Source organism: Solanum lycopersicum, chromosome 10 (genome assembly GCF_036512215.1).
Source record: "Solanum lycopersicum chromosome 10, SLM_r2.1".
In the NCBI taxonomy this organism is placed as follows: domain Eukaryota; kingdom Viridiplantae; phylum Streptophyta; class Magnoliopsida; order Solanales; family Solanaceae; genus Solanum; species Solanum lycopersicum.
In genome coordinates this window covers 44,109,604-44,123,717 of record NC_090809.1, presented here as the reverse complement: position 1 = coordinate 44,123,717, position 14,114 = coordinate 44,109,604, and the positions used below count along the sequence as shown (strand labels likewise).

Below are 14,114 nucleotides of genomic sequence, written 5' to 3'. Positions count from 1 at the left end.
TGAATTAATTACTCCTGTTGAAATAGGGGATTTTGTCCTTTCAACAATTCATGTTAGTAGTTTGCTTATAAATCCACAATTTGAAAAAGCGAACAATCTCCAAAAATGGTGAGTAATACATGTTTCATCACACTTATTTAGAGGCTACCCACATTCTACATCATTAATATTTTTTGTTCATTTCATAAAATTTAAGGAATGACATCATGAACGCAGAAAAGATTGATGTAAGTCTAATGCCAAGCAGCCTAATGCAAACAGCCCGTCAAGTGAAAATTAGTAATATTTTGAATGGTTCACTTCCCATTGTGAAGGTACTTTCCTATACAACACTCATCTTTTACTCCAATTATATATTACAAATGTAATTAAGTGATTTACTGAATTTACGTATAGGACATGTGCTATAAGTTCAATGCTACGGTTAATGACATTAAAAGTAACACCGATTCATGGTATCCTGCTTGCAACAAATGCTACAAGCGAGTTACTGTTATAAATGGTAGTGCAACTTGTACCTACTGTAGAGTTGAAGATGTTGATTATGAGGCGAGGTAAACTACACAAACAACCAAGAACAAATATTGCTTACTCTAGATTCATGAAAAAAATATTAATAACTAAAGAATGAGCTTACTATATCGCTATCAAATATTTAGCACCATACTGATTAAAACTTCCAATTTGATTTAGATGTCGATTAAAGATTGATGTCACTGTTGAGGATCAATTTCTAAGCATTACAATGTTTAATGCTGCAAAATACTATTTTGGTTGTAACGTAAAAGAGTATGTTCTCCCTACATTTGAAAAGGTAAATCACTTACTCTATGAACTATTGGCGAGTATAAATAACTTTACACTATTTCAATTGTAAGGCTGATATATACGTTTTCATATTCCACAGAAACAACATTCACCATACTATCGCAAGATGGTATTGAGCAAGGGGAAATAATTCAGTATCCTTGTTAAAATTGATCTTAAATTCCCAGATGTTGATACAAACATGAATGTGATAGCTATGGAGATAAATGAGGTTTCAAAAAATTTACCACCAGATCAAACCAAGGTTAAAAGCCAATTAGAGAACAAAGAAGCAAGAGGACAAATATACTAAGTGATTATGAAAAAAATGAAAGAAGTAGTTGAAGGCATACCTCATGTTGAAAAAGATATTGTAGCAGTTGAAACTGACATTGAAAATCCACAAAAAAAACAAATATATGCAAGACGACTAATAACATTAAGCAAGTCATTATAGATGACAATCCACAGAAAGTGAGGATACATGAGGTAGAAAAACAGAATGTACGAGATGAAAGTGATGATGAAGCCCCACTAATTCAACTACAAAGAAAAAGGACCAGGAAGGTTAAAGGAAAAAACATCATGCCCTATCCGATGGAAAAAAAGATCAAAGAGGAAAAAAATTAATATATAGTTGATCTAAAATTTCCTTATTTTTATCTATCAATGCTTATTATCTCCATAATATTTAAGAACAACTTACCTTTTTTCATCGAGCAACTTCATCTAACATCACTTATATTTTTAACTTACTTTCCTATATCAATGAATTTTGTTAAATGCTTCACTAAACATTAAATGTATGCAATTTATTACTTCTAAACAGATCCACAACAATCTTCTGCTGCAATGTATATCCTCATACATAAAAAAGGTTTGCATACATTCTACTCTATAATAGATGTTTTTCCCTATATATGTCAAATATATGACTACAATTTCCATTAATGATTCCGTTATGTTTTAGATCACTGCTAAATTACATATACTAAATAGGAAGAGATAAGAGAAGTGTCACACCAACAATCCAAATTTTATCAACATCAAATCAACAATGACACACAACCAACATCAAGGTTAATCTAATATGTTAAGTACTTATCACAATTCAAAATTAAATTTAACCTTTCTATTCACTTCACTTCACAGGTGATACAAATATCATCACTCCTTTCATGCCAAATCAAGTAGGTGATAAAGGAAAAAACATTCCTTCTACCAGTAAAACGGATCAGCATGACAACCATACAAAAAAAAATTCATCAACACAGTTAAGAACTTACATAATTATGTGAAATCCAACATACATGAGTACTTAGTAAAATGCAACCATATTCGCATGCACACATACAAAAATATTACATCCTTTGTCTAAAGGTACCAAAAAATGTTCCCCTTGTAGAGAAAAGTCAATTGCGAAGCTCATTGCGAAGAGTGGATAAGTATATATTAGCAACCCAAAAAATATCACATCTAGAAGATTAACATTCACGTTTGAAAAAAGTAGCGTAAAATCAATTGGCTATTTAGAGCATTATCTGAAGAGTCTGAATTTAGAGGTACATTGGAAAACTCTTTTCATATCTTACATAACTTGAACATTCAATAACTTTATCAAATTACATTTCTAACATATCTCTAAACATATTTATATCTATAGTAATTGTTGCTTATAAGTTCTCTTTATCATATCTTCACGTGCTGAAAGCCGTCCCAGAATGTATTTATTGTGCTGCAAAAAGATTGGAATATGAACCTCTAACATTATGTTATTCAAGCGGCGCAATATCAAATTGGCAAACACTGAAGACCAAATTTTCAAGAAAGAATTATTTGAAATTGTTGTTGCTCATGTATTAGTGGTAGAATTTATAAAACGGGGACTACCACACATACAACTAGTTCTCATATTAAAAGAAGGGCACACCATCAAATAAGGAGTTCAATACGATAGATTTATCTCAGTAGAGATTCAAGATAAATATGAGTATCCTATATTGCATAAATTAGTGCTCAAACCTATGATGCATGGTCCATGTGGAAACAAACGTCCAACAAACAAATGCATGCAAAATGGACAGTGTAAATATCATTATCCAAGGCCATACAAAAACAAATCAATCCAAGCAAAGGAAGGATATCCAATTTATAAAAGAAGAATGGATGGAAGAATAGAGATTGTTCGTGGAATGCATATGACAATTTAATGGGTATTACCTTATAGCCCTTATCTACTTACAAGATACTATTGTCACATTAATGATGAGGTTTGCTTAGGAGTAAAAGCAATAAAGTATCTTATACAAGTATATATATACAGGACATGATCGGTGTGCAATTTATCTTTAGTGTGATCATGGTTAAAATGTTATTGACGAAATACAAACATTTCAAGATGCGCGATGGGTCTCACCGCCTGAAGCACTATGGAGAATATATGAATTCAACTTTACTGAAATGCAACCTGCAGTCATCAATCTTCAACTGCATCTGCCAGAGAATCATTCAAGTACACATATATAATACACATTTACTTAAAAAATAATTAAAATTATCAAATACAAATACTATCTCAAAACAAAATCACAATGTTTTACTGGAAAAATAAAAATTTAAAAAATGTCATCGCCTGGGATGGTGTCAAGAAAACAATGTTGACCGAATATTTCAGAATGTGCTCAATTGACTCTTATGCAAAAATATATCTTTATAAAGAATTCCCAAAGTATTATGTTTCGAATTCAAAGGTAAAGACTTGGACAAAACGGAAAACAAGATCTGTAATTGATCGCATTGCAATCAGTAAGTTGAATGTAGTAAGCTATAAAATAATACACATTGATAATTTTTAAACTTATTAATTAGTGCATATTGATTGTATTGCTCAGCTAATCCTCGAGAAGAGGAGATACATTATGAGCCGTTGTTACTAAACCATGTAAGGGAACCATTGTCATTCAACGACTTACTCACGGTCAATGGCAAGCAATGTAAGTCCTTCAAAGAAGCAGACAAAGAAAGAGGGTTACTTGAGTCCGACAATAGCATATCAGAATATATGAGAGAGGCCGTTGTCTTCAAAAGGCCATTCACTCTTAGAAGTTTGTTAGCTACAATTTTGGTTCATTGTAACCCAACGAATATTAGAAAACTCTGTGATACTTATTATGAGGATATGTCAGAGGACTTTAGCAGGCTATATGGCAACTCATACAATACTATACTACAGTCTTCTCTGAATAGTATTAATAATTGCTTGCAAAGTATGGGCAAAAGCATAGACATATGACATTCCTCAACTAGATCACAATTTTCTTGAAGTTGGTTCATATGAATGTAGAGAAATAAATGAAGAAATGTCCGTGCAGATACCACCAGAAGATTTTGATGCATAGTTAGAATTAAATCGAGAACAACATCATGCTCTTACAAAAATAATGCAAACAATCGATGTTGGAACAATTGCAATATTCTTTGTGGATGAACCCGGGGGAACTGGAAAAACATACCTATACCGTGCATTACATGCCAATGTTAGATCAAGAGGTATGACAGGTTTGGCAACAGAAACCAGTGGCGTAGCTGCTTCAAACATACCAGGAGGACGTACAACACATTCAAGGTTTGAGATCCCTCTTCAAACAAGTGAATCAACTATGACAAACATGTCAAAACAAAGTGGTGCTGCCAAATTGATTAGAAAAGTAAAAGTGATTATATGGGATGAAGCACCAATGGCCAAACGCGAAACAATAGAAACAGCCGATAGGAGCTTCAGAGACATAATGGACATCAATAAACCATTCGGCGGAAAAGTCATGGTTTTTGGAGGAGATTTTCGGCAGGTGTTACAAGTAATTCCAAAATCTACTCGAGCAGAAATTGTAAATGCAAGCTTGGTCAAATCATATCTCTGGCCTTTGATGAAGAAGATTCAATTTACTAGAATTATGAGAGCAAGAATAGATCCAATATTCAGTGAGATCTTACTTTGAGTGGGTAACGGTGATGAACCAACAATAAGAGAAAATTTAATCCTCCTCCCAAAACAATTAACAATCAAAATTCCTAGGATGGAATTCCAGAAGAATCCATAATAAAAGAGATATTTGAAAACCTGCAAGAAAATGCTTCGACAACAAAATATGTCACTGAAAGAGCTATTTTAGCAAGAAGAAATGACCATGTTAAAAATTAACAACAAGTTAATATCTCAATTCCTAGGTGAAAGCAAGATATTCAATAGCTTTGACTCAGCAAAAGATGACACCAATAACTATTACCAAGAAGAATATCTAAATACTTTAACACCAAACGGTCTCCCACCACATATGTATTGAACACAATACATTACAACTTACAAGAGGCGAAAAAAATGGATAGGTTTTGACATATCTTATTTAATGCAGGTTAGAATTGAAGGAAAATGCACCTATCATGTTGCTAAGGAATTTGGACCCTTCAAGTGGCTTATGCAACGACACACGAATGGTATGTCGAGGTTTCTCTCAAACTGTCCTGCATGCTGAAATATCAAGTGGTCATTCTGCAAAAAAACAAGTGTTTCTTCCAAGAATAGAACTATCACCACAAGAAAATGAAGGATATCCATTTAAATTCATTCGAAAGCAATTCCATGTACGCCTTTGTTTTGCAATGACTATAAATAAAGCTCAAGGTCAAATGATTCACAATGTTGGTTTGTATTTGCCCCAACATTTTTTCTCACATGGTCAATTGTACGTGGCGCTATCAAGAGGGATATCTATGTCGACAACAATAGTTCTTGTCCTAACAAAGCAACCTAAACGTAAAAAAGAAACATACACAGAGAACATTATCTATAAGGAAGTTTTAGGTACGATAACCCCATATACATATATGGTCATTCTAACACATATAATTAAATATTTTCAGATACTATATACTAACAACATTACATTGCTTCAAATCACAAGTTTAGAAGACGCAAACAAACCTATGCAGACATAATGGATTCTTCAACAACCCACACTCTTCAATGCGTTAGGGTCATTTTCGAAATATTTCTTTCATTACTATTATCAACTTTATTAACATTATATTCTATCATAATGTTTAAGTATTTGTATTATTAACAATTAACCGTACTTTCGTACTTCTGTTTAAACACTCCATATTAACTGCATGTTATCGTTCCTATTTATTATTAAATGCGTCAAATCTTTTTCACTATACAACATCACTAATACTTCATGTAATCATCAAAAGACCAATAAACACAATGTACGCTTCTTCTACATCAATTAACAATTCACCCAATCATCAAAACACTTATTTACAAAAAGAATTCAAATAGAATGATATTACTTACCATAGCTCACAAGTGCAAGGCACGTGCCCCTTACTAGTATATCAAATAAAGCTTATTTATTATACTAAGGGGTAATTTTGTTATTGATAGGAAGTAGATTTTTCACATATTAGATTAATATTCTGTTTAATAAAAAATTATTCTTTATATATATATATATATATATATATATATATATATTAATATTATTAATTAATGTGATAGGCAATGCAAAAATACGTACACTTAACTACATATATTAAACGAGCCACAAATTGGCCAACAGGCAACAATCACCTTATAATCGTTGAAACATTCAGCTGCCTCTTTCTTTTCAAGCAATTTCTGCAGAATCAAGGTTCAATTCCATGGATAACGTAACAATGCTAATTAGCATATACTTCAGAGAAATTTCAGGCCATGTATCTTCATTAATGGGAGGCACTGGAGCAGAGACCAACACCTTCCCTTATTACAAGCAATAGAGATCATGGGATGACCACAAAGTTGTAAAAGAATAATAATTCTGCAACAATTTATATAATGTGGAGACTAATATAATAGCAAAAGTAAGAAGTTCTTATTCCGTCGATGTGTTTATAGTGTCGACCCTGTTAACAATTTTTGGTGGACAACATACAATTTTCTTTGGATTGTTTTGCCTAGCTTTCATGGACTTGGAAATATGAGAAGCTTCTTTTAAGCCACTGAAATAGTCTCCATGCATGGTGGCTGCATATTGACGAGTCGTAGCCTCTCCAGCAAAAACAACTACCTCCAAAATTTTCTGTGAGTATGTGATATTCACTGCCAGATGATCAACACGAACATGTGAATATGAGCTAAACAAAAAGGGATCACTTCCCCATTCTGTGAGTATGTGATAATCACTTCTAGATGATGAACACGAACATTTGGCTCACATATGCAATTTCATGCCAGTGGAGATCTGAAGGTGTTCGGGGATGCAAAGAATTCACGGTGGAAAGGTTTACTCCGGAAGAGCTTTAGCTGGATTTGAACCATGGTTTCAGGGGTGGTTTCCATTAGCAACATAGTGTTCTACTGAGGAAGATTTTACACAATTCTGTTAAGGTATGACTATATCATCAACAAGTTTGGGGTCACTTATGTCTCTAAGCTCATCGTCGGTTACGACTAGGGGTAGTCTCGAATCGTGACTTGTTCTCATAAACTTATTTACAATAAAAATGCTCCAGATCTCTTTTATTAATATACAACATCTTCTAGTACTATTGATATTCACCATGGGAACTGGCTGTGTTCTTTACTCGAGAAATTCATAAAGGGAAAACCAACTATGGAAGAGCTAAGAAAGCTATTTATTAGGCAATTTTAGCGACAGGGATTTTTTAAAATAGCTTGATTGATTATATAACAGTGTACATTTATTTCTCTAATGAATAACATATGGTAATATCATTATAAGCTTCATAAAGACCTTTTTTTGTCCGACATAAAGGTAAAGCCAGCCTCATTGTCATGTATACACTACAACAAAAATGACCATTAACAACATTTAATTCTTAATTGCCTCTAAATATGTATTTTTAGCGGCAAGTGTCACTCTTTGTATATGTCTCTAAAACCTTTAGCGAAATTGCTTCTAATGACAGTTAACTAATGCCGGTAAGGACTTTAACACTCGTTATTAGTGTTAATGTTTAATGCCGCTAAAAGTTGTTTTTGTTGTAGTGATATCCAAATAAGTAAAGAACACTCCAGGTGCTCAAAGTAAATCTCACTCACATTGTCTTTTCCAATGTTTTTACCAAATTCATAGGCTTCAAAATCTGTAGAAATCAATCTCTATCTTTTACTAGACTTTCCACCAATATCTGCCATCTTTTTAGGGACGAGAATCTAGGAATGGGCATTGCACGTGTGTCCTCATGTACTTTCTATGTTTTAGACAATTTACTTATTTTGATTAACCTTGTGAATAGCATGAGTCCAATACACATGAGTTGCGACCAAAGCCATTTGGTGTCCTTAATTTCCTTTGTGTGCTTCTCCCATCATAAAGAATTGAGTTTGTTCAATTCTAAAATTTTAAGGACATCCCCCTTGCAAACTAGAACAGACAGCTAAAATCTGAAGCCCCTCCTACTGATACCAATAACAACATCAACGAAAACTCAATTCCTACATGAGAATTTTATGTGAGCTACTTTCCACGCCGAAAAACAAAGTCAATCCAACATGTTTACACGGTAGAAGATGTCAACAACGAAGGAATCCATGAAGGGGAACTAGAAGTTTTGAGGTACAAAATGAATGTAGAAGTGTTGGAGAGGGAAAATAACAAGTTTAGACAAGGTGAAATGGTCTGATGGACCCTTATACTTGTATGAGTTTGTATTATGGATTCTTTTGCTTAAAATTTTGTCAACTAAACCTTTAGAGTCAACAAAACTCAATATATTAAACCGTTCTGACCGTTGACCAAACTTATGCGGCAACTTAATGTTGATATGGAAAAATTATGTGATTTCACGCAGAAAAGGAGAGTGACCATAACAATACCCCATTTCCATTCTCTTCTCCCCTTCCATATGACTCTTCAATTTCTTCTTCTTTTTAACATATTTATCCCACTATAGATATTAAACATTATAGTAAATTCTGAAGTGGGTTATAACAGATCTGAAAAATAATATAGTAAATCTCAAATGAAAATTAAAAAGCTAAGGATGAACAATGGGGGAGTAAAATTACAATGATAATTGATAAAGCTCAAGTCTACAATGAATGCACAAAGAAGGACATGGAAAAGCAAATTCCATTCATTTTCCAAGTCTCAATTTTATTTTCAGTTTTTTGCTTTAGTTTCTATTTTGGTGTTGTTCTTTTAGTTTTTTATTTCTGTTTCTGTGTATTTGAACGGATCCCTATGTTATTTGAACATCCTTTTACCAAAAAAATATTAAATAGAGGGATGCTAATTTTTTCATTTCATGAAGATTGTGTTAAAAAGTGTCATCCTTGATTTCTACATAGAGGGTTTGCAAGACAATGATTTTTAACTTATGGGGATATTGATTTCTTCCACTATCCAATCCCCCGTTTCATTCTTTTTCCCCTTCCCCACACTCTCGAGTTACTTATTTTTTCTCACTTTCTGATAAATCTGATATCTTTTTGATTGGCAAGAAATAATTATTAAATGTCTTTGTGAAATCATGTAGAGTGTGTTGGGTAGAATTATGTACAAATATAGGATATGTTGAGGTATTTTAATGGTGATTTGTTTGCATTAATGGTGAAAAGACGTTTATGGTGTATCATCTAAAAGTTTTGGTCACTTATTACTCTAAGCTCATCATGTATTACGACTAGGGGTAGTCTCGAATCGTGACATGTTCTAAAAAACTTAGTAACTATAAAAATGCTCCAGATCTAAAAGCATGACGGAGGGTATCTGCATACCATTTATGATAGTTCGAGGATATATTTGTCTTTTTTCCCTATCAAAATCATCAACTAAATTAGTCAAGAACAAAGTCCATATCTTGATGGTTTCTTACTCAACTCTATAGTTATGAAATTGACTCATATATTCTTATTGTTATAAAAGTAACTCACATGTATCTTTGTCGTTACGAAAAAATCTCAATGTATACTCTTTATCTAATGGAAATAAAAAAAAATAGTTTTATATTTATATTTTTTACTTTAAATTTTAAACAAATGTAGGGGTATATATATATATATATACATGATTCTTCTAGACAAGTTCAAGCTATATTTTAATCTTTTTCATACAAAAATTATTATTTTTTATAAAACTTAAGAAGTAAAGAACAATGACAAGATGAAGAGAAGAAGAATATAATACAATAGAAGAATAATATATGCTAACTTTCTTTCTTTCAAGTGTATCAACATTATTCTCAACACCACTATTTATAGGATTACATTGAAGAATACCAAATGGTGCCATAAACATTACATTAAGTCGTGAGATTTACTACCCATTATAGAGGAAATAAAGTTAGGAGTTATGCTTATCCATTTGACCACATTATCAACAACACTACTACCAATAAAGGATGAAATTAACCTAGGAGTTATGGTCATCCATTTGACCACATTATCAACAACATTACTATTCATAAAGAAGGGAACTAACTAAGGAGTTATGGTCATCCATTTAACAACAAAAATGATTTACAACACTCCCCCTTGTATGACAATTGATAGATAATATACATCGTTAAATCATTACTAAGAAAAAACCTGTGAGAATAGTGAATTACAAAATAGAACACTTGTCTTGTTATACTCTTTATTTGGTGCCTCGTTAAGAACCTTGCCAGGAAAACTCATTAGGATAAAACCTAGGCCATGGGAAAAAGAGTGCACCGCGTAGTTTACTCCCCCTGTTGCAAACATCATTAATTTCATGGAGACGACAAATTCCAATCTTAGATACCAACTTTTCAAATGTGGAGGTTGATAATGCTTTAGTGAAAAGATTCACCAACTTATCAACTGAGTGAATTGTTGAACATTTATTTCACCTTTCTTGTCAAGATCATGAGTGAAATTTTTTTTTGGTGAAATGTGTTTTGTTCTATTTCCTTTAATGTATCCTTCCATTAGCTGAGCTATACATGTAGCATTGTCTTCATACAATGTAGTTGGGATATCCTTTTTCAAAGGAAAACCACATATTTCTTGAATATATTGAGTTATTGATCTCAACCAAACATTGATGACTATTATTTCTACATGTTTTGAAGAAGTAGCAGCTAATGTTTGCTTCATTGAACGCCAAGATATAGTTATGCCTCCATATGTAACTAAATAGTCTTTATGAGATCGAGCTTTATGTGGATCATATAAATATCCAACATTTGCATAACCAATCATTTCTGACATGGATTCATTAAAATAAAATAATCTCATATCAATGGTTTCTTGAAGATATCTGATTACATGTTTGAGTCCATTCCAATGTCTCTTTGTAGTGGCAGAGCTGAATCATGCCAATAAACTTACTGCAGAACAAATATCTGGTCGAGTATTATTAGCAAGATACATTAGTGCCTCAATAGCAATAAGATATGGAGTTTCATCACCAAGAAGCTCTTCATCATTTTCTTGAAATCGAAATGGATTTTTATTTATGTCAAGCGATCTCACAACCAATTTGGTACTCAATGGATGTAATTTATCCATGTGAAATTGCTTCAACACATTTTCTGTATATGTTTATTAATGGACAAATATTCCATTTTTCAAATCAGTTGGCCAAGACAAAATTTTGTCTTGCCAAGACCTTTCATTTCAAATTTTTTCGTTAAACACTGAACAACTTTTGAAATCTCATTAGGAATACCAATGATATTTAAATCATCAACATACACGACTATTAAAACAAAATCACATCCAGACCATTTTATAAAAACACAAGGACAAATAGGGTCATTTTTGTACCCTTGCTTTAGCAAAAATTGGCTAAGAGGATTGTACCACATCCGTCCTGATTTTTTTATATGCTTCAGACACAGTGAATGCTTCACGAAATTTCATAAAAATATTGTGGTCCAAAGATCCAAATAAATAGGTTGTACAACAATTCATTCCAAAATTCCAAATGAAATCATAACAAACATACTCTTAAGGCTGGCCCATAAATCTATCGTGAAATGTATGTCCATTTCAAAAGCATTACATCAACTCATATTTAGTCCTAATATCGTGAATAAACATCTCAAACTCAACTTAAGGTGTCTCCTCCCTTCTTAGTTTAACAAACAACAAGCCACTGTTCACATGGATTCTTTGGCTTTATCATCTTCCATTATTGGTACTGCCAATGGGCTAATTTGTCTGTATGATTAAAAAAGGGATATATATATATATATGGAACTTCACCATTAGCAAGTCAAAAAAAACTACTTAATATGCCGTGGGATTTTTCTTTCTATATAAAATATGATTTTGGATTTGATGAATCACGTGATGATTACAAACCTCTGTTTATTAATGAATGTATTGACGAATTCGACCTGACTTATATGGTAAACATTTATTGTTTTAGGACGGATTCCTGGAAAACCCTCTATGGCCTACTTAAGAGCGTCTTTCTAATAAATCTTATGGCTAAATTTGTCAGCAGGAAGCTTTATTGGACTGCATCTACAAGTTTTTGTGATTTCAACGTGCGCAAGATCATTTCGTTGGATGTGGCAAAAGAGACATGTGTTAGCTTGGAGCTTACCATTTGTGGAGAAGACAATTTGAATATCAAATTGGGAGTTGTGGGAAGTGAGTTTTCTCTCATTTACACCGCTAATTTAGTTGCTACTACTTGAGATGTCTGGATTTTGAAGAATAGTGTCTTACATGTATCTTGGACGAAACAGTTTACCATTGAATATCCTCCAAATGTTGGGATACATATGGGTTCGCCAACCACTTACAAATTCTCTACACATCTTCACCACTCAACTAAAGGCGACCTTTAGTTTCCTTTCTCGGAGTTATACTGATAGTTGGGGGTTCAACAGGAAAGCTTCAGCACACTGTTGATGTTGTGGGATACGACCCGATAGAAATCTATGCAGAAAGCATTGTTAATCCCTTACGATTTCTGGTATATGCTCTTTTTGCAATTCTTTTTCTATCAAATATAGGACGAGGCTTTGAATATGTTTTTTCCCCTAATAATCAGACACAACATTAAATATATTAATCCATACATCATATTTGCTTGTATAGCTCGTTGTTCCACTAAGCATTTCTCCTTTTTACTTTTCTAATTTCTGGACATGTGCATTGCACTTTATCCTTATTGTTGTTGTGCGGAATTTGAGATAATACGAGAAAATATAAATGCGAAAAATAAGACAACAGATTTACGTGGTTCACCAATAAATTGGCTACGTCCACGGGGAAGAGAGGGAGCAGTTTTATTATGGAGAGACAAAAAAAGAATTACAGAATAGGGTTTGCCATAGCGTCTATATATATTGCTAAGCTACGCCCTAACAGGCTTGGGCCCAACATACAGAATTGACAGATAATTAAGGGCCCAATACAACAACATTGTATACCGTCGGGCCGGGGGTGTTTTCGCCCCCCCGACCCCCAGGCCAGGGGGCGCGTCGCCCCCCTGGACCCCCCGACTCGCTGACCGGTCAGCAAGACCCCCGTCCTTTCTGTTGTAGCGTGTCCAATTCAAGGCATTCAACAATTTTCAATTATGATAATGTTTGTACTTTTAAAGCAATAAATCTTTAACAATATACATGTTTCAAAAGCATTTTTTTGCAATATTAATTACTTATAAATGTACAAAGGTAAGTTTTCATTAGGGATAGAACCTGATTTTGAAATAAGTTGATGTGGTCTACGATACCTTTCACAAATTTTTGTGAGTGTCTGTATGTAGCATTTTTAATAATAGAGGACGTATCGTAATAGAGAAAGCATAACGTAGCATTCACAATTTCATTGGTAGTTTGACTTAAAACTACGTCTATGTGATGTACAAATAACAGACTTTTTTTAGTGCATATACTAGGTAACTTATTTTGTAGTACTTTACACTTTTTTTACGAAAATGTTGGGAGATGCAACCTTAATATGTTTTTGTCTATTGAATTTCAGGAAGTGGAAGTTGATTCCGTACTTGCTTCTGAGTGCATGGATCGAAATGACGAATCCTTGCCGTGATCTGCTCTCTTGCTCGATCTTGTCTGCTGCATTTAGTATCAGAATTGTAGTTATGTAGCTTGATTCCGCCTTGTACACCGAGAATGTTAGAGGAAACCTTGTGGATGATTCACTTGCTTTTTAGGGTGAAAGATTATTACTAGTCGTTCTAGTAATCTTAGCAATTATGAAAATGCTCCAAACCTACAACAAATTCTTCTACTGTTGATATTCATGAGAGCTGTCTGCCTTCTTTAGTGCTGAAGATTACTTCCTTTAATCATGC

At 33.2% G+C, this 14,114-nt stretch overlaps 1 pseudogene; it reads left to right on the top strand.

The window, feature by feature from the left end:
• Window positions 1-4,247: 4,247 nt before the first annotated feature.
• On the top strand, window positions 4,248-13,849 carry LOC101259989 (uncharacterized; annotated as a pseudogene).
• Window positions 13,850-14,114: the final 265 nt, after the last annotated feature.